This window comes from Desmodus rotundus, chromosome 5 (assembly GCF_022682495.2).
Source record: "Desmodus rotundus isolate HL8 chromosome 5, HLdesRot8A.1, whole genome shotgun sequence".
Classification (NCBI taxonomy): Eukaryota; Metazoa; Chordata; class Mammalia; order Chiroptera; family Phyllostomidae; genus Desmodus; species Desmodus rotundus.
The window spans coordinates 140828845-140850161 of NC_071391.1; the positions used below are offsets into that span (position 1 = coordinate 140828845).

Here is a 21317-nt window from a genome sequence, read left to right on the forward strand (position 1 = left end):
GAGGATCAAAAAATGAAAGTTATTTGGCAACTTTAAGATGAATAATTTTGGTTAATAAATATAATTCTAAGACAGAAATTTCATGTGTACATGTGAAAAGGCATAAACCTTTGCCTTGTATCACATATCCATTAAAGTGACCATGATATGGTATCTTTAATTTGGAAGGTAATTTCAGATTCTTAGTCAAAAAGAGTCTCTCTTGTGCTTTACTTTTCTGTGCTGTACATGTATCAGATATATGTGATCACTGAAACTCTAAAGGATATTTGTTTCTCTTAATAGCGTAACAGAAAATTAATGGCGTGGGGGAGGGTGAAGTGACAACTTAACTTGATGCTTGATAGCTGTTTACTTATAAATGTGCGCCCAGATTTCAGTGTCCTGTAAAAGAGAGGGAAAATAAAGAAACCAAAGCATTCATATGGCTTTTAGGGAACTTAAGACACATGGAAGAAAGTGCTTACTTAGAAGGCTATTGAAATATTTACAAAACAAATCATTTACATTTAACTTTTGTATATGTAAAACCCGGAGCGCCCACAAAAAGACAGAATCAACTTTAGCTATAAGAAATATTTTGGCATCAAAATGGTTAATAGTATTATAGCTTCAAAAGAGCCCATTGGCTCACCCTCAAGGATGCCCGGCAGTTGTTGTTAAAGTCATCAGATGAAGCTAGCCTTCTCAGCTAGCCTTTAGATTTGTCTGCTAACAGTAAAAATACTATAATAAATCGGTAACATATGTTGCCAGACAAGGAAAAGTGATACAAATAAAGAGACTTAAGAGACCCAAACCAAGTACAATGTGAAAAGAATTTAACTTTCAATCTATTCGTTGGCTAATTACCATTTGAAAAGTAATTTGAAAGTGTTACTGTTATTTGCTTATATTCTTCCTCATCTTTCTTTTTTTTTTTTTCTCTTCAGATTGCATTCTTACCCAAATACTCTTCGCGATTGACTGTTTTGCGGCTTTGGGGTAAGTCCCAGTTTTCCACAACCTTAAGGAAAAAAAAAATGCATAACATAAAAGACGCCAAAAAGACTTATGTGTCCTGATGTGCGGGTTTTGTGAAATACGTGGGTTTGTTGGGGGGTGGGGCGGGTGGGTAACGAAATAAAGAGAAGGGGTTTGTTTCCGCAAGGATCAGGAGTGTGGGAACGCGTGCATTGCAAACGAGGCTCCCGTCAGGAAAGCCACCTCTGGAATGGGAACGACAGAGCTCAGGACACACACAACCAATTATTTTCACTAGCATTTACAATACAGAAAACAAAATCTGCTTTGGAAAGTGACTGAATATTTTATTTAGCTTTTTTTTATTGAGACATCTTTTGAAAAATGGCATAATATAAATAGTTTCACAAAGCAACAATATAATCAATCTCTAAACTAGAATATAAATCAAGGATTTCATTAACTGCTGGTAGCCAATTTAAATTGTAGTCTTGTCCATAATGTCTATCTATCTATGTATGTCCAAGTTATATTAAAAACCTTTAAATGGCTTTGTAATATCAGCTACATCTAGCTATTATAATAATTAATGGTACTGTTTTATAAATCAATACATGCATTCTTGATAAATTCATATCCAGTTAATGGTGTAATTTAAATAAAAAATTAATGTAATAAAAGACATACAGAAATGGGCAGGAAATCTTTAAAGGTTAAGAGACAAATTTGTCTAAATTCATTCTTAACCTGTTTTGAAAAAGTTTATATTTCAAATCAGCTGAGATTTACCTTGTTTCTGTAAAATAAATCTTGCTATGTCCACTGGTATCTAGTATTGAATTTGTAAGATATTTTTTAACTGCTAAGTTTTAATTACATACTTATGTTACATTTTGCTACCACGATACTCTTGCAATTATTGAATATTCTTTAGCAAAATATAACAGAACAAACTAGAATCCTCAAACCAGCAATTTATTTTTAATACATGAATGATATGTAAATGCTCTGTTTTTTTATATCTACAAATGAACTCTTTTGAAAATCACCATAGATGTATGCACACAGTTTATTTAAGGAGAAAGAGGACTGATTGGGTCAGTGAATTTGCATGTGCAGGAGCCCGGCACTTTCCTGCTTTCACTGAATGAGCACCCTAGGAGTTTTAGAAAGGAAAGGAAAATGCATTGTAAAGAGTCCAAAATGTATTTCAACGCTGCACACGGGTGCAGAAACATTCTACCAAGAGATGCGTGTATGTATCATTCTTCTAATTTTAAAAAATACGTACCGAAGGCCTATTAAGGAGTAACAAGATTTGGAAAAACAACCAATTGTTGTATGCTATCGGATACAATTTTCAATCTTTACAAATAAAATTTCATTGGGCTTATAGGGTAAGCGTTTCACGAAAAATAATCTTTCAGAAGCATGCAGACCAGTCGGCCCTGCCACTCTCGGTGACACGGTGCAGAAATGCTACTTTAATCCACCGAGCTTTTTCTGACATTTTTCTCAACATTGCTGAGCCTTATTTAGAGCAGCAAAGGAGACGTGTACAGTTCCCTTTGACACTGATGGGTGTTTCAAAATGTTACAGGAGAGAGAGAGGAAAAAAAAGGAAAGATTTGCTGCCAGTCACTTCAGCAACAGAGCTAGAGGAGCAATCATTATTTGTTCAAAGTTTACATTTCCAATGAAGCTAAATTTCAACGAAGGCTCATCCTTTTCCAAGAACTGTTACTTGGAAGAGGAGGGAAGAGTGTGAACATTCCTGACTGTGTGTTAACATGCACTCCAGCGCTGAAACTGTTTCAAATGTATTATGTTTTTAGACGAAACCTACAGCAAAACCACTCCTAAGAGGCTTAATTTAGGTTTTATAGGGCGAACATAAAAAAGACCAGGTTACAGCAACATGCTGAAATATGGGGTACATTTTAAATATCTTCATTTAAAAAACGTATGTTTATTTTCCCTCCTGGGATCACTAACGTGTGTCTCCACAGGGAAAGTCAGGGCATGCTACATTCTTAAAAATTATCTGTTAAAAGGATCACATTCCAAGACAGGTTTGAGAATTTTTATTACTCAGATAACCTCTTAATTATGTCACTGCCTTCTACTTGTTAATCAGGGACATTCAACATGGTTAAGCAGAGTGGCCACCTTAAGAAGACTCCGCGATCATTAAGAATTAGAAACTCATTTTATTCCCATCACCCTGTTATTGCGTGTGTGATTTTAGCTCTGCTGAAAATTTATTTACTGGCTTTAAATACAAAACACCTACGAAAAGGTCTCGATGCTTATAACGATGTTAATTACTTCAAACTGTGCAGCTCATGAAAAGCTTTAAGGGACAGATAATTTTACTTTTCCTGTCTCTCCCCTTCTGCCTGCCCTGCCTCTCACACGATTTCTCTTTGAACTGATTTTAGGTTTCTTCTGCAGCCACCAGCACCTAAGACACTCAGGGACTCTTTCGGAGAGCAAGGTGTAAGTGGAGTAAATAAAATCATGTTTTACTGTTGCTTTATCAACCCTCCTAGGTAGTTTTCCTGCCAGCCAACCTGTGCTGTTAAGACCCATAAAATTATGCAATAGTGACTTCTTTGGAGGTTCTCTAATCAGATAATGGCCGGTATTAGGAGGAAAGGGCCCAAGGCAATGGTGCTGGCACTTAACACTGGGGTTGGTCATTACTTGTCTGGTAGAGACCAATAAACAGCTGATTACTATCCTATAAGGAGCCAATATTTTACATTTATCCTAGTTATTTTTTTTCTTGTCTTTTCAACTTCTTATAACAGCAAGTATTTGTCAAGAAGATCTATGAGGAATAACCTCACAGGCCCTTTAAAAAAATAAGAATCTTCCTAGCATGAAATGATGCCTTTTGTGAAATGGTGAGAATGACTTTGGTTTTTATAAGAGCAAAGGTTTGATCACTTTAAAGTCCTTTTTATTTTTTTTCAGATGTGGACACTCCCAGACACTATCCCCCACTCTCCTGTCCCCTTCTCTCCTCTATGACAGGTTCACAGGCTGCAGCCAAGGGGTTTTAAAATGCAAATATTTATATTCGAGCTCTGGCACTAACAGAGTCATTTTGCTTCCTCTGTTCGCCTGTGATAATTGATGCTTCATCCCTGGAACTATGTTTCCTTTATCTCCTTACACATGGATGTGCTATATACATACAAGGTAATTTATGGAAAGGAACTGGCCATTTGAAATAATAATCCCAAATTTGACCATATATGTGTGTGTGTGTGTATATAGTCAAATACATATATATGCATATACATACTTTTAAAAATGTGTGTGTGTATATGTATGTGTGTGTGTGCGCGCACACACACACACACACACACACTTTTTTAAAGCTTAAAGAGTCCGAGATGCAGGTTTCTACTTTTAAAGAAAACTTGATTGCAACCTGGGAAATTTGTACATTTTTAAAAGCATATTGAATCTGAATGCCTGTGTGGGTCAAAAAAAGAAAACGAGGCATAAAAAGACGGCAGGAGAGAAAATGGTGTGAATTTTACATGTGTTTTAAACTAATGTATTCAACCACGTGTTTAGACTTCTCCTTCCAATTTTATCGACTTCCTCCTTATGTCGGCATATAAGGTATTTTTTAATACCTAATAGCAAATCGCAAAATCGTGAGCCATGTGAGGCGTCTTTCCTTCCCAGGGATCCTCATCTTGGAAGGGGCAGAGGCATACCAGAGGAACCGGCCCCTGATTTCACAAGCTCATACAAAGCCAGGCGGTTCTTGAGCCAAACAAACAAAGGGGGTGTAAGCGATTTCATTTATTTTGATAATGCTCCTCCTGCACAGGAGCATTTTGCTGTCTTTGTCAAAGTGAATGACAACAATTTGGCCGACTCTCTCTGAGCTGCACTCAACAGTGACAGGGAAATTATCAGAGGCCCTGCACTTCTTATTATCAGAGGCGAAGCCATCAGGGGGACGCACGGAGGATACCTCTCCCTTGTCACTATTTGTCAGTGGGACAAGGGCCACTGCTATGGGTAGCTGACAGGTAATTTCAACAATAACAATTACTCCTATTACTGGTGTCATAAACAATTCACCCAAGGCATGACAATAGCAAAGCTTTATAATTCAATGCCACATAAATAAATGCCAGCAGGTAACAAGTAATTTAGCTCCAATCAAGCTTTCACCCCAGAATTAATATTGTTATTGCAAGAAAATGGAAAATTGAAAAAAATTCAATATGTTAATGAATTAAGAGAGGCTCAAGGGTTAGACAAGAGGGGTTGAGAAAGGGAAACCAAAATTATTATGGTGTCATATGTGGTGCCACTCTGGGCCCCACATGGCACTGCAATCCCTCTCAGCGAGCAGGGGCACAGGGGGCTGCTGCCTGAGACGTCAGACCTGGGAAAAATGTGACATGGCCTTTAAAAAGCTACCTCTCTCCAATTTCTGAAGAAAATAAGTAGAAATATGAGAATGTGTATGTAATGTAGCATTTCACTGGCTTTTTTTTCCACCTGAAATATTTCATATGAAACAGAGACATGAGTATCAAAGGAACATTTCCAGCTGTTTAAGAAAAAGGCATCAGCACCTGCTTTCTTTACATTCAGTCTCATAATAAAACTATGTTAGTAAGCCCATTTTTTATGCAGTGAAGGTAAGGCCGAAAATCCCTCTTTGCTCTCCAGCTGCTCACCTTTTCGAAGTGGGCTAGAGGATGGAGCCCGATCCTCCTGTGTCAAACTTCCCGATTGCAAGAATTTGCAATTTCAGTGTTTGTCCAGGGAGACAGTGTGCCATCACAGGGGCACCAGTAAAAGAATTTGAAAATCTCTAATTAGGAGAACTGCAGAGCAATTAACGCATGTCAAATTTCACTTCGTCAAGTGCCACTCTAATTTTCCCTCTAAAAATTAATGGATTTTTTTTCCTTTTGGTATGTGTGTGTGTATGTCCCCTTAAGGCAATGTTGATTCAAATCTGCTCAAGATGCAGTGTTGCACAGCTAAGCATCTCCTTGATTACAATCCGCCACACTTCTAACTGCGCTCATTCTCACTGCCACGGATACTTTGTCAACAGTCAAATTACACCACGCTGATAACAATGCATAATGGTGTTTCTTCTCCGAGGCCCCTGGCAGGGGATGAGGTTCATAATATGTGGTGTTTTCTTCTGAGCTGTTTCTAAAGGAAGTTGGTATCACCAGGTCACTGGGCAGACATTAATTTTTTTTGAGATTAATTTGTTAATATCAAGAAAAAGAATGAAAGAATGGCATATGAAAATGCCTCCTTGGGGAAAAAAAATCAGAGGAAGAATGAGAAATTGAGAATATCTGTGGCCAAAGTTTTGCTTAAACACTTTGTTCAGAGACATTTTCAAGAGCACTATTCTTGGTTAAATACCAGATTTTTTTTCCTTCTTTACTTATGGCCTATAAACATTGGAAGCCTCTCTTGAACAGGCAGTATTTAGATTGTGAGAGAAGTTTGTTTAACTGCCATATTTGCCAGAATCCTCAAAACATCACAGGACACAGAAGATAAATGACTTTTTTTTTTTAAGGTCAGGATTGTATAATCCAGATAAATGTTGATTCATTTTAACTATTTTTTATCCTTGTTGCTTGTTGAAGATGAGTGAGCCTCAGTTACCAGCACGTGTGGGGAACATTTCTCGCTGAAAAACGAAAGAAACGCAGTGATTAGAAGACAATTTTACATTCAGTCTTTTTAGGTTATTCAGATTTTATGTTACTAAAACCTGATCAGATGGGAACAAAAATGGGGAAATTGAACAAAATGCTAAATGTATTTCTTTGCAGATCCTTCAGGGGGTGGAGAGCTTCATAGGGATTGATGGCCCGGGTTTCTCATCATGTAAGTCTATTTTTGGTTATATGTTTTCTTTCATTGTATTGATTCTGTAAATAAGCTAGACTCATGGAGTATACACGTCGCCTTTTAAATTCACAGGCTGAATTTAGCTTTTCATTTACCAACAACAAACTCAAAACCCTAAAACTCGATATTTTGAGGTTTGTATTTCCAAATACTAAAAATCCTTTCCTTCCCTGGCGGCCCCACCCTGGTTCTTAAGTGGTCTGTTTCAGACAAAAGAAAATGACATCCCCCTTTCCAAGTAGCAAATGTTAGATTCCCTCAAGGCCAACTGGGGACTCACTGGAAGTTTTGCAATTAGATTCATACAAATTGAATGATTTTCATCCTCCCAAACATTGTTCTTCGAGCTCTAGAAATATGACAGTACTGGGTTTAGAGTTTCATATGTCTTGTTTACAAATAAAGGTATCGTGATAAAAGCCAAGCCCTGTGTACTTTGGAAAAACAAAGCCCTGGAACAATCTCATATTAAAACATTACCAAAGGATTGTAAAGGGAAATTTAAGGGGAGAAAACTTGATTATATAATGCAATCCAGCAGTAATCAATTTTACCTTCAATATCTTGCTTTTGTTTTCAAAATGCTAAATAAACAATACATAATGCATCCCTCATCAGCCCAACCATGGAGGCTCTGTGCTCAAATAACAGGAAACATATTCAATTTTCCTAACAGAAGACAGTTCATTAAGCTGTGCCACATCAAATAAAACTTTAATTTCTCTAGCATCAGAGTCGCAATGAAAGCAATTGAAGAAGATGAGCCATATGGTACTTCTATCAGCAAACACATATTGCTCATTCCCCCAAAGTTTTCTAATTCTGCTCCCCAGACCTGTGTAATAGAGATAATGTGCTCCGAGAGCAGCAACCATGAGCTGCCTAGTGTACACTTCTAATACTGTATTTAATGGGAAATAATGAATCATAAAAGCCTGGAGAAGACGGCTTTTGCTAACCTAAATCTCAGCTGTAATTTCATTGTTCTGTGCCTAAGATGCTGTTTGCCCTTTTCAAACAACAGCAGTTGAACATAATTATGCTGCTTCAAACCTGGGCTTGAAAAAGCATCCCTAATATAACCAAGTTTCTATTAACTCCTGAAATTCTGAATTTAATGACGCGCCGATGCAGACCCTGGGATAACCGAGCATGTGTCATTTTAAAACCCAAAGAAGCATTTTCTCCTTCTTCTCTTTGGCCGGGCTGCTCCATGCATTTATGTTCCCTCCTCCACCCCCTTCTGCACCCCCACCCCGTCATGCAACAGGAGAGGCATTAAAAATGAGGAGATTTTCTTGTCATTAGCAAATTTGACATTTGCCTGATGAAATGCACATAAAATGTGAAAGCTACACAGTATTCAGAAGAAATGTCTCCACTCCAATCCAGGCTAGCAAGATGAAATAATTTAGGTAAAGGAAATGCAGAGATCCCTGTACATCTGCACTGCAAAATGCTAGGATGGTATTATCAATGAAAGAGCCAAATATTGCTGGGCTTTTACAGCGACGGTATTTGGACACACGTGCAATGTGTAGCGCTTCCTCTCTCACCTTAACTGCTTTGATTGTGAATCTAAACATAATACATGGGTTCGAAGGCAGCAATTTTCGTGTCATTGGTCCAGCCTCTTTCTGGCAAGATCTTGGGGCTGGGGCTTAATTCCCTTTTAGGAATTATTAAACAATTTTAAAAGTGTTCCTGCCCCCACAAACAGGTTGATGATTTCAGTTTTTCCATTGTTAAAGCTCATCAAATCAGTATTTTACCAACACAGTGCTAATTTTAAGACACCATCAAAAACACTACAGATACATATTGAAAACATTTTAATGGTTTTGTTTGTTTTGGCATCATATGAGCCAAGGACAATTAAATTAAAAAGAGACTTAAAAGTTAGAGATTGGCTTTTTAAAGCTTATTAAAATCAGCATGTTACATGTCTGTCTCTGAATTAGCTCTCTGCACACTCGATTGCCACCATTAAAACTAGTTGTTTGGGTGCTGTTCTCTGTGCTGGTCCACACCCTCTCTCAAAGCCAATTCTTACTAGTTATTAACTTGAAACCTCTTTTCATTAAAATAAAAAAAAAATCATCCCAGCCCATGGAAGAAACAGTCACCAAAACGTGAAATAGCACAGCGAGACAGCAACATTAAACCATGAAAAGACCAACAGGTAAAATAACCCCCGTAACATCTAAAACACACTCAGGGAAAAAAAAAATCACAACAACAACACAGAAGCAGTCCATTGATTATATTTCATGAATGCCTTAAAACAAATGTTTAAACAGTTTTCTGAAAGAGTGCAGAAACCTGGGCATGCTCCACTGGGCTGCGGTGACAATGGTCTATTGCAATGTAAAACACGCTGGAGGATAAAAAGGTGCTTTTTGTTACCATTTTATCAAAGCTGTTCATCTTCAGGCTGCAGGCAGCATTTTGCTGGAATTGCAGATATTTCTCTGTCCAGGCTCCTTTGTTTGTGCATCTCATTTGCATATATTTATCTCCAGCTGAGGGTGCTTTCTGCTCATTAAGGCCTCCCTTCACATTATTTCATAAGGCAGCTGCTAAGAGGGATTTCACCTGTGGTGACTGAGAAAAGAGGGGTGAAAAACGAAATTCTTCATGAAAAAGGAAATCTTCTGAGTCTCTTCCCCTATAAATGGGCACCATTTGTGTTAAACAGCCTCTTGTCATGATAGATGCCTCCAGAGGTCAGGGGTTAAAGTTGATTTGAAGGTCAGCAGTAAAACAACAGACAAACCAGACGCCAAACTGGTTCCTTAGCTGTCGGTGGGAGCTGTGGTACAAACAGGTCTTGAACCTTTTTCAACCTCTAATAAAACAGGGGATGAATCTGAAGTGGATCAACCAGGCCCCTGAGGCAGCGGCACAGAAAAACACAAATAATATCAATATCAGGCAGCCACGGGAAACAATGGGGCATTTCTCCGTGCTACATGCATGCTGCTATTGTTTCAAGGGCTAGGGAATTAATTCCACTTATTTATTTAAGGCGTGTCAACTCACTGCCTAAACCTGTTTCAGTGTCAAGATGAATAAAACTTTTATGGCTCATAAAATAGAGCCATTCATCTCAATGTTCTTTGTGGTGCGTGTTTTTTTTTTTTTTTTTTTTTTCTGGCATACTGAGCTAGGCCTCTGCTCCTAAATGGTTACATCTGAACCCACTGTGGCTACAATCCACCCCATATTAGAGAAAAAAATTATTTCACTGGCAAATGGATCGCAACAGAAACGACATAGGAAAGCATTTTAGCTGTGATGTAATAGTCCCAAAATTCCTCCTAAATACTCCTCATGCAGTTGCATCTGTTTTGAGCATGCATTATTTACAAAGCACAAGTTTTGTTATTTTAGAGAAAAGTTCAAAACTGATAGCAATAAAAACTCAGTTTTCTAGAATGTTATCTATTTCATATTATGTTAGTAATGCAACCTTGTTAGGGTAGCCCTTTCCCACCCATCATTTCTGCCCAGGGTTTTGCTGTTGGATAGTCAGCTTGCACCCACGTAATAATCAGATGCCTTCTTTAGCTCTACTGATTTGAATTTTATGTTTAATGTTAAACATAAAAGGCTGAACATAGATGGAAAAGAAAATGCATTTAAATGCATTTTGTATTGTAAAGTTTTTCAAAGTTCAGTTGCAGAATTAATTTTACTTTTGATTCCCAACTAATGATTTTAATAACAATGTAATACTAGTAACAAGTATTATATTTTATATGAAGTACCACACACGGTGCTAAGTACATGCCTTTTCTCTTGCAAGTATTAGTGATACTTCAACCCAAGTCACATAAACCCAAGCAAAGTGGAATGTAATAGTAACACTCTTCATTATTCAGGACATACCTTAGTCAAAACAAAAAGTTCCAATCAAACAAGTATCATTTAGCAGATGGTTTAACAGGTAACTTCACGGGCACACGATTGCCTTATATTGAGCTAAAAGACACAATTTGATGATATTTCAGAACCTCTCCAGTCACAGCTTACATCATGTACATCATAGCTCTTTGCTCTATTACAATGTAAATTGATTTGTGGATGATTCACTTACTATGGTGTCTCAGTTGCTTTGCTTTTGAGCTCTACAATGAATAGTGTAGCTTTTGCTCATGATATAGATTATTTCTAACTTAGTCAGTTGGTAGGTCAGAGCTTTTCCCATGAACTCAAGCAGATTATTTGAGATCAGCCCAAACAGAGGTTGTGCTTTTGCATTTTGCTCGAGCACGCAGATGCAGCCCTGAGGAGAGGAGTCCAGTCTGTGGGCGCCAAGCCCTGCTCAAGACTCAATTGCTCTTCGCGTTCCATTTGAACTGCTGCATGTACCCATCTCTTTGCCTGGGGTTGGCCCATTTACCGAGCAGCCCCGTTTGAAAACGGAATTACTTTGGAGTGGGCCACCAGGCCCTGAGAAAAATACTTCAACTCAGAATTGATTGGGGTTTAGTAATCTGTGGCAGCAAGTTCTCGTTTAAGCATGGAGCAGGAGATTTAAGCAATGCTCATTTAAGCATTGGTTTTCCTTCTATAAGCAATTACAGTTTAAAAAATGCCAGTGGTCTTGCTTCATACAAGGAGCTCAACTTGAGGTTGGAGACATTTTCCACCTTATTAAATGTTGTTTATATCCTCATCTTTTAAACCCTCTGCCTTCCCAAAGCATTTTATAGCTCCCTCTGTATCTGACTTACCAATTTTCTTTCGGACCTTCCAAATTAAACTTAATCTCACTCTCACCCCCAAACCTAGAACCTCCAAGCAACTAGACGAAAGCAAAAACACAGTTTGCTCCCTGCCAAGTCTGCACCCATGTCTCTCATTTTTCTTCTACTCTAATCTAATCACTGATTCTTAAGCTTGGCCAAATAGTTAAAAATGTTAAGTGCTAGCAAAGCCTTTTACCTCCCCCTCATATCTGTCTCTGTTTATGGAATGGGCCCGGTTTCCTCCTCTTCTCCTTCAGCCCGGGGTCTTCAGGTCAGAACACTGTAAATACACACAGCCCTGGCCGATCCATAAATCTGAGCAAAGGGCAGGCTTATATATTCAGATAAGCACGGTGGGGCAGGGGCAGGGAAGGATGGAGAACCAGCAGAATCTGACACTCCGCAGCCGTGTTCAGAGAAGGGAACAAAAAAGGCCAAGAACCTTTAGTGGGGAGGGGGAAAAGATTTTTGTCTTGAAACATCCCTCCTAATTTCTAAGGGATGAGGAGGTTGGCACTGCTTCCTCTTTTAAAAAAATTTTTTATTTTTTTACTTGTTCCACATTGCTTATACTCACATCCTTACTGAACATATTGTCTTGGAGGCAATCAGATGAAACCCTAAATTTCATTTATTTGCAATGCCCTTTTTTACTCTTAAGTGTATTTGTTTGTGTTTTGAACTTGGTTTATGTGGGGTATGCGTGTGTGTGTGTGTGTGTGTGTGTGATGTGAATTGGAGTCATTTTACCAGAAATTCTTCTGTGCTGTAATTTTTCAAAGCCAAAGTCTTTGACTAAATAACCATGTTATTAGTCACCAGATTGAATCCAAGAGAAATATGTCTGAAGGAGTTAGGAATGACGAGGTGATAAATAAAGGGTTACATATCCTTCAGCATTCAAGGCTTCTGCAGTATTCCCAAGTCAGTCTTTTCAGTGGGAGTTTTAGAAATCAAAATTGCCTGTGACTTCTCAAGACCATCCCTCTTGGGAGATGTGCCCCTTGTGAACACAGACAGCTATTGTTCGTGACAATGAAAGGTCTGAGCGAGGTGGCCGTGGCTGAGGACACACTCCCTATCACTCCTCTGCCCCAATTCCATTATTCTTTACGTGTGACGAGTTACACATCAGACTTGCCTTAGCCATTGAAGATGCTAGGAAAATGCGGCGCTAGATTTATTTTTATCCTATATTTTATATTTTATTACATGCACATATACATAATTTTTCTCTATGTTTTTCTTTTGGTTAATAGAAAACTGTTGTGTTTTTTTTTGAATGCTAATTTATGTTTCTCAAAAGAACTTCTTTCCTTGGGTTGGGAACTTAGTGAGAATTCCATGTAGGTAAGAGAATTCTATGCGAAAGTTGACAATAGAGTGACTGGGCAGGCAGCCCAGAGCATTTTCTACACTGTAGCTTCTCCTTGCACAAGTCCTTTAGGTGAGAATAGTAAGAATAATTATGGCCATTTATTGAGCACTTACTTTTGGAAAGCAATGTGCTTGGTGCTTCAGGTATATATTAATTAAAATCCTTACAACAACGTGGCAAATGAAGTATTATAGTTTCCATTTATAAGTGAAAAACTCTGGTTTGGAAAGTGAGGAAACTTATCCCACAACCTATGCCCAAGTGCAGAATTTGAACGTGACTCTGGCCCCCGGAGCTGCCTCTCATGGCCTCAGATTCTGTCTTCAGGATGAGGGTCTTGGGTGGAATGGTGTCTATTAGTGGTGACATGTCTGGGCTGATTTCTTCTGGCCCACACCACCTCTCCTGAAGGCTATGCAGTCTTGGCATTGTTAACAGCTCCCTGGTACCAGTCCTGGCCTGGCTCCCACAGACCTTTGGACCCCATGTCTGAGACCTAACTTCACCTGACCTGCTTCTCCTTTGAGATCCATGTACTGTTCCCTGGGAGCCCTCTCCACTCCACACTGTAGCTCAAGCTATAGGCTTTCTAATTGCCTCGACTCTCTCCTGTCTCCCTTCCCGCGAGCCGGCTTGGCAGTGTCCTGACGTGCCGGGGCCATTGCAGTCCCGCTGTCTGGGTTTGAATCTTGGCTCCCCTGTTTGTGAGTCGTGTGACACTGGGCAGATTACTCCTCTGTGCCTTGATTTTCTCACCTGTACAATGGGGTCTAAAGTACCACTTATGCTATAAGGTAGCCTTGTTCAGATTTTTGGCATTGCTCGAATGAACTGTTCAAATAGACTTCAGGCTGGTTCCTCTGTAGCCAGGCTCTTCCTTCTGCAACCCAGCCTGCCTGGCTTCCCCAGAGTTATCATTACACAATAATAAACTTGATACTCTCTTGATTAAAAATCTGTAAGACTCCGTATTACCCTCAACTATACCTATTGAGTCAGGAAAAGTCTTCATAATCTCCCGCCAATTGGCCTTTTCGTGGTCATTTTCCATCATGTCCCCCTAAATAATTTGTATTCTATCAGCCAAAAAAATTATGCATGCGATATTCTTTTATGCCTCCAGACTTTTGCCCATGTGGTGCCTTCCACCAAGAATGCACTTTCTTTCTATTTCCATCTAGTGAAGCGCACTTACCTTGCATGGCTCAGTTCAAAGGTCACCTATTTTTTAGGGCACCATAAACTGAATCGGTCACCTCTAGAGTGTCTCCCTCTGCTTTAGAACCTAACATATGAAATGGTCATATCTGCATTGTAAGTATGTGTTTCCCACCAAGCCGTGGACTGTTGTGGGCAGAGAGCATGTCTGTTTCAACCTGGTATCTTTTGTTCTAGAGACTCGCATGTAGTGGGAGCCCCCTAGATTTAGATTAATGTATAAAATATCATTACCACTCCAATCAAGTGTCTGTAATGCTGTTAACTAGTTAGGTTAACTCTTGTTAGCTTAAGATGACAAAAGACAGTGAACTTGTAGCAAAATTAAATTAAAAACTCAGGTGCAATTACATTGTTCTTACTGTCTCCCAGATTAAGCCATAATGCTTTTCCTAGTATTCACTACATGCCACATGTTACACTTTTCTGACACCTTAAGAAAATGTGCTAATGGAAATTCTTTAGAACGTCAGTAAGGTTTGTCTAGTTGATACAATGTTTCATTAGAGAAGGAGCCAGTTTCTTCCTTATCTGCCCTTGTGCTAAGCATGGGAGGCAGTATCTTAGAGATTACGAGCACAGGCTCTGAAGCCAGGGTGCCTGGGCTGAAGTCCTGGCCTTGCCACCTATGAGCTGTGTACCTGTCGGACACACCTCTCTCCGGGCCCATTCTCTCATCTGTAATATGGGCATCATGGTGACAGGTACCACAGAGAGTGGTTGTGAAGATCCAATGAGTTATTAAAGCATCTAAGCACTTAGCTGCGTGCCTGACTGAGAGTAGATGCTCAATGACTGTGCCGTATTATTCATGTTTACAAGACAGGGCCCGGAATCCTGGTACAAAGGCGAGAGATGTTTCGTCACCAGGGAACAGTGGAGAGAGACGGAAGAAACTCGAAGGTGTGAGAGTTGGCCCATTCACCTGTGCAGGGTCTAGTTATTCATTCAGATATCATTCCAACACTGAAGCAATTTAGCATCTCATTTCATCATTTTACACATGGAGCTAAATCTAGTGGCAAACCCTACTTCTAACCTGGTGGTTAAGAGGGCTGGCTCCGGAGTCACCCTCCAATCCAGAGTCTGGGTCCAATTCCCAATGCCATGGTGTGCTGGCTGTGTGACCCTGGGTGAGTGCCTTCTTTTCTGTAAGTTTAAATTTTCTCATCTTTCAGAGGAGAAAAAAAAAAGAGTATTTTTACTTTCTTCTTGTGAGAGTTAAATGAAACAGTCTCTGTCACATACTGAGTGCTTATGTGTTAAATGCAGTTCTCTTGTTGAAAGTATTATTGAAATATTTATGATATCTTTTTTATTTGCTTTTTTATGAAACACAATATATCATATCTATAGAAGAGTATAAAGACATTTATGTAGATTTTAGAAAATAAGGTGAGTCCCTGTGTACTCACCACTGCCAATTAAAAAAATAAAATGTCGCCAGCTCCTCAGAGTCCTCCGCCAGCCTTCCTGAGCACGTCTGTCCTGGACTTGGCTCATCATGTGCTTTCTTTACTTCATATTTTAGTTCTTATAAATGCACCACTTAGCAGTATGTTATTTGGTTTTATCTTTTGGGAACTTTATATGAATGGAATTGTTATCTATCGGTCATCTATCTATCATCTATCTATCATCTATCTATCATCTATCTATCTATCTATCTATCTATCTATCTATCTATCTATCTACCTATCTATCTATGTATCTATCTATCAATCCCGTGCCTTGCTTTTTGCTTTCAACAGTTGCAACTGGATTGATGTGCATAGTTCTAGTTCATTCAGTTTCACTGCTATGTAGCATTTTATTATGTCAGCATACTGCAATGTATTTTGTTATTTTTTCTATGGGCCACCTGGACCATTACTGATTGGTTGCTGTAACAAACAGCACGGCATGGAACATTCTTGTACATGTGCCATTCTTGTACATGTACACATGAAAGACTGGAAGACTTTTTAGCAAGTGAAACCAAGAAGTGACATTGCTCAGTTGTCGAATGTGCACCTATTCTAGTTACTAGTAATGCTAAGCTCTTTACTAAGTAGCAGCCCATGAAAGAAATTTGACAGATTACTATATACTAATTTTGGGTCCTCATAAAAATTACTCAGTGGGGTTGTCAGTCCCTCAGATTTCATAGTTCCAATATAAAATTTAAATGATAACCTTCTCTTGGTCTTCACACTCTCTTCTCACATTTACAATGTGGTCCTTTCTCACATTGTACCAAGGAGGGACTGTGGGATGAATAGAATATGGTACAAGTGATGGTGTGATTAAGTCACAAAGGTCCTCAGGCTCTGCGGCAACCTCTCTCTTTCTTTCCCTTTTGGACATCTCACTCTGCCGTGTGGGGAGTAGCTCTATGCAGAGATCCGCAAGGTGAGGAGGAGAGGCACCCAGACCATGGCCAGTAAGGAACTATGGCTTGCCAATAGCCATTTAAGTGATCTCGGAAGGGAGTTTTCCAGCCCCTCGGGTCCTGAGTTGACTGTAGCTTGACAGCTTGACCACATAACCTCATGGGAGACCTTGACTCAGAATTGGCTAGCTCAGCCACACCTGGATATCTGACCCACAGAACTGTGTGAGTTGGTAAAACGATTGTCTTAAGCTAAATGTTGGGGTAATATGTTATGCACATATGTGTTAAGAGTACACATAAAAACTCATTAAAGAGACAAAACTTCTAAGCTACTTCAAGAATTTTTGAAATAAAGCAGAACACTTAAAAATAGAGTTGGAAATAAGTAACGTAAGAGGTGGATGCAATAACAAATCTAGGTCTTACTTAATTGGTCCTGTAAAAATCATCGTAAAGATGGGAAACCAATGATAACTTGTGATTCACAACCTATAGAAATGTGTGCCTAGTGTCTTCGAATTTTTGGTTTGCAGTGGATGTATTCTTATTAGAGTCCTTTAGATGCATGTTATTCTCAATGCTAAACAGGGCCTATAGCATAATAGCAAAATAACAGAAACCCTCTAAACACACAGAAATAAAAGGATAGTTAAATAAGTAATATACCCACTCAATAGACTCTTATCTTTTTAAGAAAAGCACTGGCATGCTCCTGTCATGACGTCCAGTGAAAAGACAAGACACACTGCCCAACCCCTATGAAACCGAACATCGACTCTGAGGGGACAGTGACCACTTTCAGTTGGGTGTTATGGGATTTTGCTTTTCTTCATTAAACATTTTCTGGGCTTTCTAAGTTCTCTCTAATAAATGTGTTATTACATTCATTTTTCCGAAAGTGCTTTTACCACCTAAAGAAATTATTCTCCATCTATTTTTAGCACTACAAACAGATAAGGGCCACAGACAGTTACTTTCAAACTGGAAAAAGAGTTCTATTACATAGACATCAACAACAGAGCGTCTGTAAAGGTTCTGGGGGTGGTTCACCTTGGCTTCCTTCTAATCGTCTTGCTAATTCTGTTGATTTCATTTATACAAATGATGTAATCCACTCCTTGTTTTGTTGACATCAGAGATTCTGGAGAGGGAATCAGAGGATGAATTCCTGGAATCTCCAAACTTTCACGTGAATATAGTTTCTATTCTTTAGTTTCTACTCATGAAGTTGAGAGGAGGAAGAATGAGGTAGAGGAGATCTCATGGAGGGGCCACGCGGAGGTGAGGGTTGCCTAAGACCTTTTTAGATTGGGAGGGGCATTTATCTGAGGCAGCAAATGGTGGCATAATTGAAAGAAAAGACTAATTAGGCTGCATGGAGTCTAGAGTTGTTGCATAAAATTATAACAGAAGTTTTAGGGTGCTTTCTGTTATAAAGAGTGATTTATAACAGAATAAGCATGGATACTTATTTTTGATATCAGTAGAAAATCTTAAAACTTAGTATTTGAATAGACTATAAGTATATTTTGTTTTTTAAGACAAATATAAAAATATTTTGCCCATTAAATTAAACTTGCGAAAGACCTTGAAATGGGATATTTTATTTGAAAGGACCAAAGTCTTATCAAACAAGGAGAACTACTTCCACATTTTGGTGTATATCTGCTGAGATTTATACTCTTTTTATGCATTTCCATTGCATCTCCTGTGTCTACTTTCCATGCTTTATGGTTACTGTGACTTTTCTTCTGGATGGTTGGCTTCCTGAGTAGAGAGGCTCTGTCCTTCTGACTCACCGCCCTTTCCTCAGTCCTTTAGAACATAGCGGGTACTTAAACACTTGGTGAATGACTAAATTGTTTGGACAATACAAGGCGAAATAACAAAGACCCATGAGAAGTAATTGAAGCTTCAAGATTAAGAAGAAAAACATCATGGCTTCTAGGTTTATTTGAACCATCTAATACTGAATCACGTTTTCTTTGAAAAACAAGGAACTATTTTAGTTTTATCATGTACAAAACACAGGCCAAAAATATTTCAGGCAATGGGAAAAAAAAACGTTGCCAGTTATGGCAAGTACTGGAAATTTATAAGTTGGTGACTTCATAAAGATGTAATCGTTCCAACATCACGTTTCCAAGCATTATTTTATTAAGCACTCCATTTATAGGGAATCTCGTAGCCAGAATTTATTGTTTGTTTGGATGTTTCCAGTGCCCTCCTCACTGATGTCCCTGGTTGCATGTGTAGAAGATTAAGAGATACAATAAACCAAAAAGAATAGACCAAGCAACACATACTAAATCTAGGCCAAACTAAATAAATATGTCTATTTCTAAGTGCTGGAGTTCAACGAGAACAAAAACAAATTCTTACGTATAAAACAAGTAAAATTTCCATGAGAAAGATACTTCAGCTTTAATTTGTTCTGAGTTTGTCCAAGGTAAGCGGTTGTTTAATCTATCAGCCAGTAGTCATCATTATTTTCTATCTGCCAATTATATTTTGAAAATACTGTGGGCCACAAGTGAACACAAGCAAGAAGTGAAAAGTAAAATTCCCCAAGGTGTGAATTAAGGACAAAGCATGTGTTTCCAACTCAGAAGAAATGATTCTAAAATCCAACGTGAATCTGCTATTAATAAAATCAACAAGAATGAAACACAGCTAAATGCAATGCCTCCTAGTGTCCGGTTAAAAGCCAAATCCTCTGGATTCAGTGATGGCAGATAAATTGCTCAATCTCTTTGCACCCCATTTTCCTCACCCATAACGTGGGGACAGCGATAGTATCCCCCTCATTGGGTTGCTGTGAGGGTCCCGTGAGTTAGCGAGTGTTAAGTTCTGCACACAGTGATTGGCACAAAGGCGCGATATAAATATTATCTGTAATAGTTGAACAGTAAAACAAAACACTGGTCTGTTGTTACACTTGGCCTCTTTTTTTCTTTTCTTGACAGGAGAATACCTTTGTCCGTCTCTACAATTTCAGTCTTTCACACTCATTCTTCTCTCAGATTCCTCCTTTCGAACAAGAATGCTTCCCTTGCTTGTTTGTTGGCGGAATCTGATCTCTTTTTAGTTAGAATGTTATAATATGTTAGTGCCAAAAAAACGGCTCAAGGCGCATTCCTTTGAACATTAGTCTTTGTATTTCCTGGCATTCTAGAATTAACCGTGGCACCCCAGAAGACCTTTAGACGTCTACAGGAAAACACAAGCAAACTCTTAACATGCTTCTCTTAAAATAAACTTCTTTAAATTTTTTTCCCAGAGTACAGAGGATTGAGTACCTCATATTGCTATTATTTTGAAGTGGAAAATGAAGGAAAAATTCTCTGTGTCATGATCAGTGTTGACAGGACTGTGCATAAAGAAACCGAATGTGATTTTTCGCCTGGGAGATCTGATGTGAGACACTCGTTGCTCGATTTGCGGCCTGTTCACTTGCCATCTCTTCCGTGGCAGAGGTGCGTAGTGGCCAGAGGTCTCCAGGCACAGCAGAGGCCGACACTCCGGTGTCCTACCCGTGCTGGCAGACTCTATCACAGGGAGCAGTGGCTTCAGTGCCCGAGCCTCAGCTGCGCTGGCCACGTTACGCCAGCTGTACAACCACGCCTGCATCACAGCGGGCACCTGGTCTGGGTGGCAGTGTGAGGTCCAGCCCGACTCCGAGGTCCATGACTCAGCTCACCCGTTTCGCTCTGAGAGCCTGCCGCCTCTCAGACCGGTTGTAACACCTTTAGTTTCGAGCACGCCAACAAAGAAATCTCCTGCCATGGAATTTCTTCTGGGTATATTTGCCTTCATATATGGGTCTGGAAAGCCTTTTGAAAAAGAACATTTCTCTCCTCCCACCAAGGCTGTAGGAATCTTCCTAAAAGCCATTTGGATCACAACACTTCCCCAGATAACAATCTTCCACTTGCTCACCCATGTGGATGGGGGACGTAACGGCATTTGCATGGCATTCAGGACCCTCCATGGTGGGCCCCTGCGGTCTTCTGCTCCACGGGGACTGGGGCTCTGGCCCTGACAAGCTGGACGCTTCCCCTTGGCTGCTGTCTTCGCTCTTCCCCGTGCCTTGTTTCTGGGAGGATTACTTTCTCTTTCTCTGCTTGGTAAATCCTTCTCTTCCTACACGTTCAACTTGTCTGCTGAGAAGCCTGTCCTGACCCCTTAAGGGGGACTAGATGGCTCTCCCCTGTGGCCACCTGAGCCTCATCGTTTCCCTCCGCAGCACAGGCTGTGCCACGTTTTACCTGCCTTCTCAGGGTCGTGTTGCCCACGGGTCTCGAAGCTTCCAAGGACAGGGACTGGAACTCTCATTCTGGCAATTCCTTCACTCAGCTTCAGGGTCTGTGGGTCCAGCATCAATAAACATTTCCTGAATAATTAAATAAAGTCTAAATTTGACAAGATCTCCCAAATGATAATTAAGGACACCATAAACCTAGAGATTATAATTAGGTTTATAACTGGTAGGAAACTGTTCCCAAAGAACTTGGAGAGGACGGGCCCAAATCAGAGAAAACTTCTGACGGTCTGTAAGCACTAGGAAGGGTATGAGGTGAGAGGCAGAGGCCGCCAAAGCAGGGGAGGACTCTTCAACAGGCAACACACTCAGATGACTCAGCCTTGCAACTGGCGAGGTGTGAGATTCTATTTTTTGGACTAAGAAGTTCATTAAACTAAT

The 21317-nt window shown here is 39.6% G+C and overlaps 1 long non-coding RNA gene across 7 annotated transcripts in view; it reads left to right on the forward strand.

The window, feature by feature from the left end:
* The first annotated feature begins 403 nt into the window (after positions 1-403).
* LOC112297865 (uncharacterized) overlaps positions 404-21317 on the forward strand; it is an 84773-nt gene continuing 63859 nt past the window's right edge. For 5 of the 7 annotated variants that reach the window (XR_008426811.2, XR_011651260.1, XR_008426809.2 and 2 more), the window contains exon 1: positions 404-6867. This is a non-coding gene — a long non-coding RNA (uncharacterized lncRNA). The remainder of the gene's footprint in view (positions 6868-21317) is intronic. The other 2 variants (XR_011651261.1, XR_008426812.2) reach the window with 2 other exon arrangements.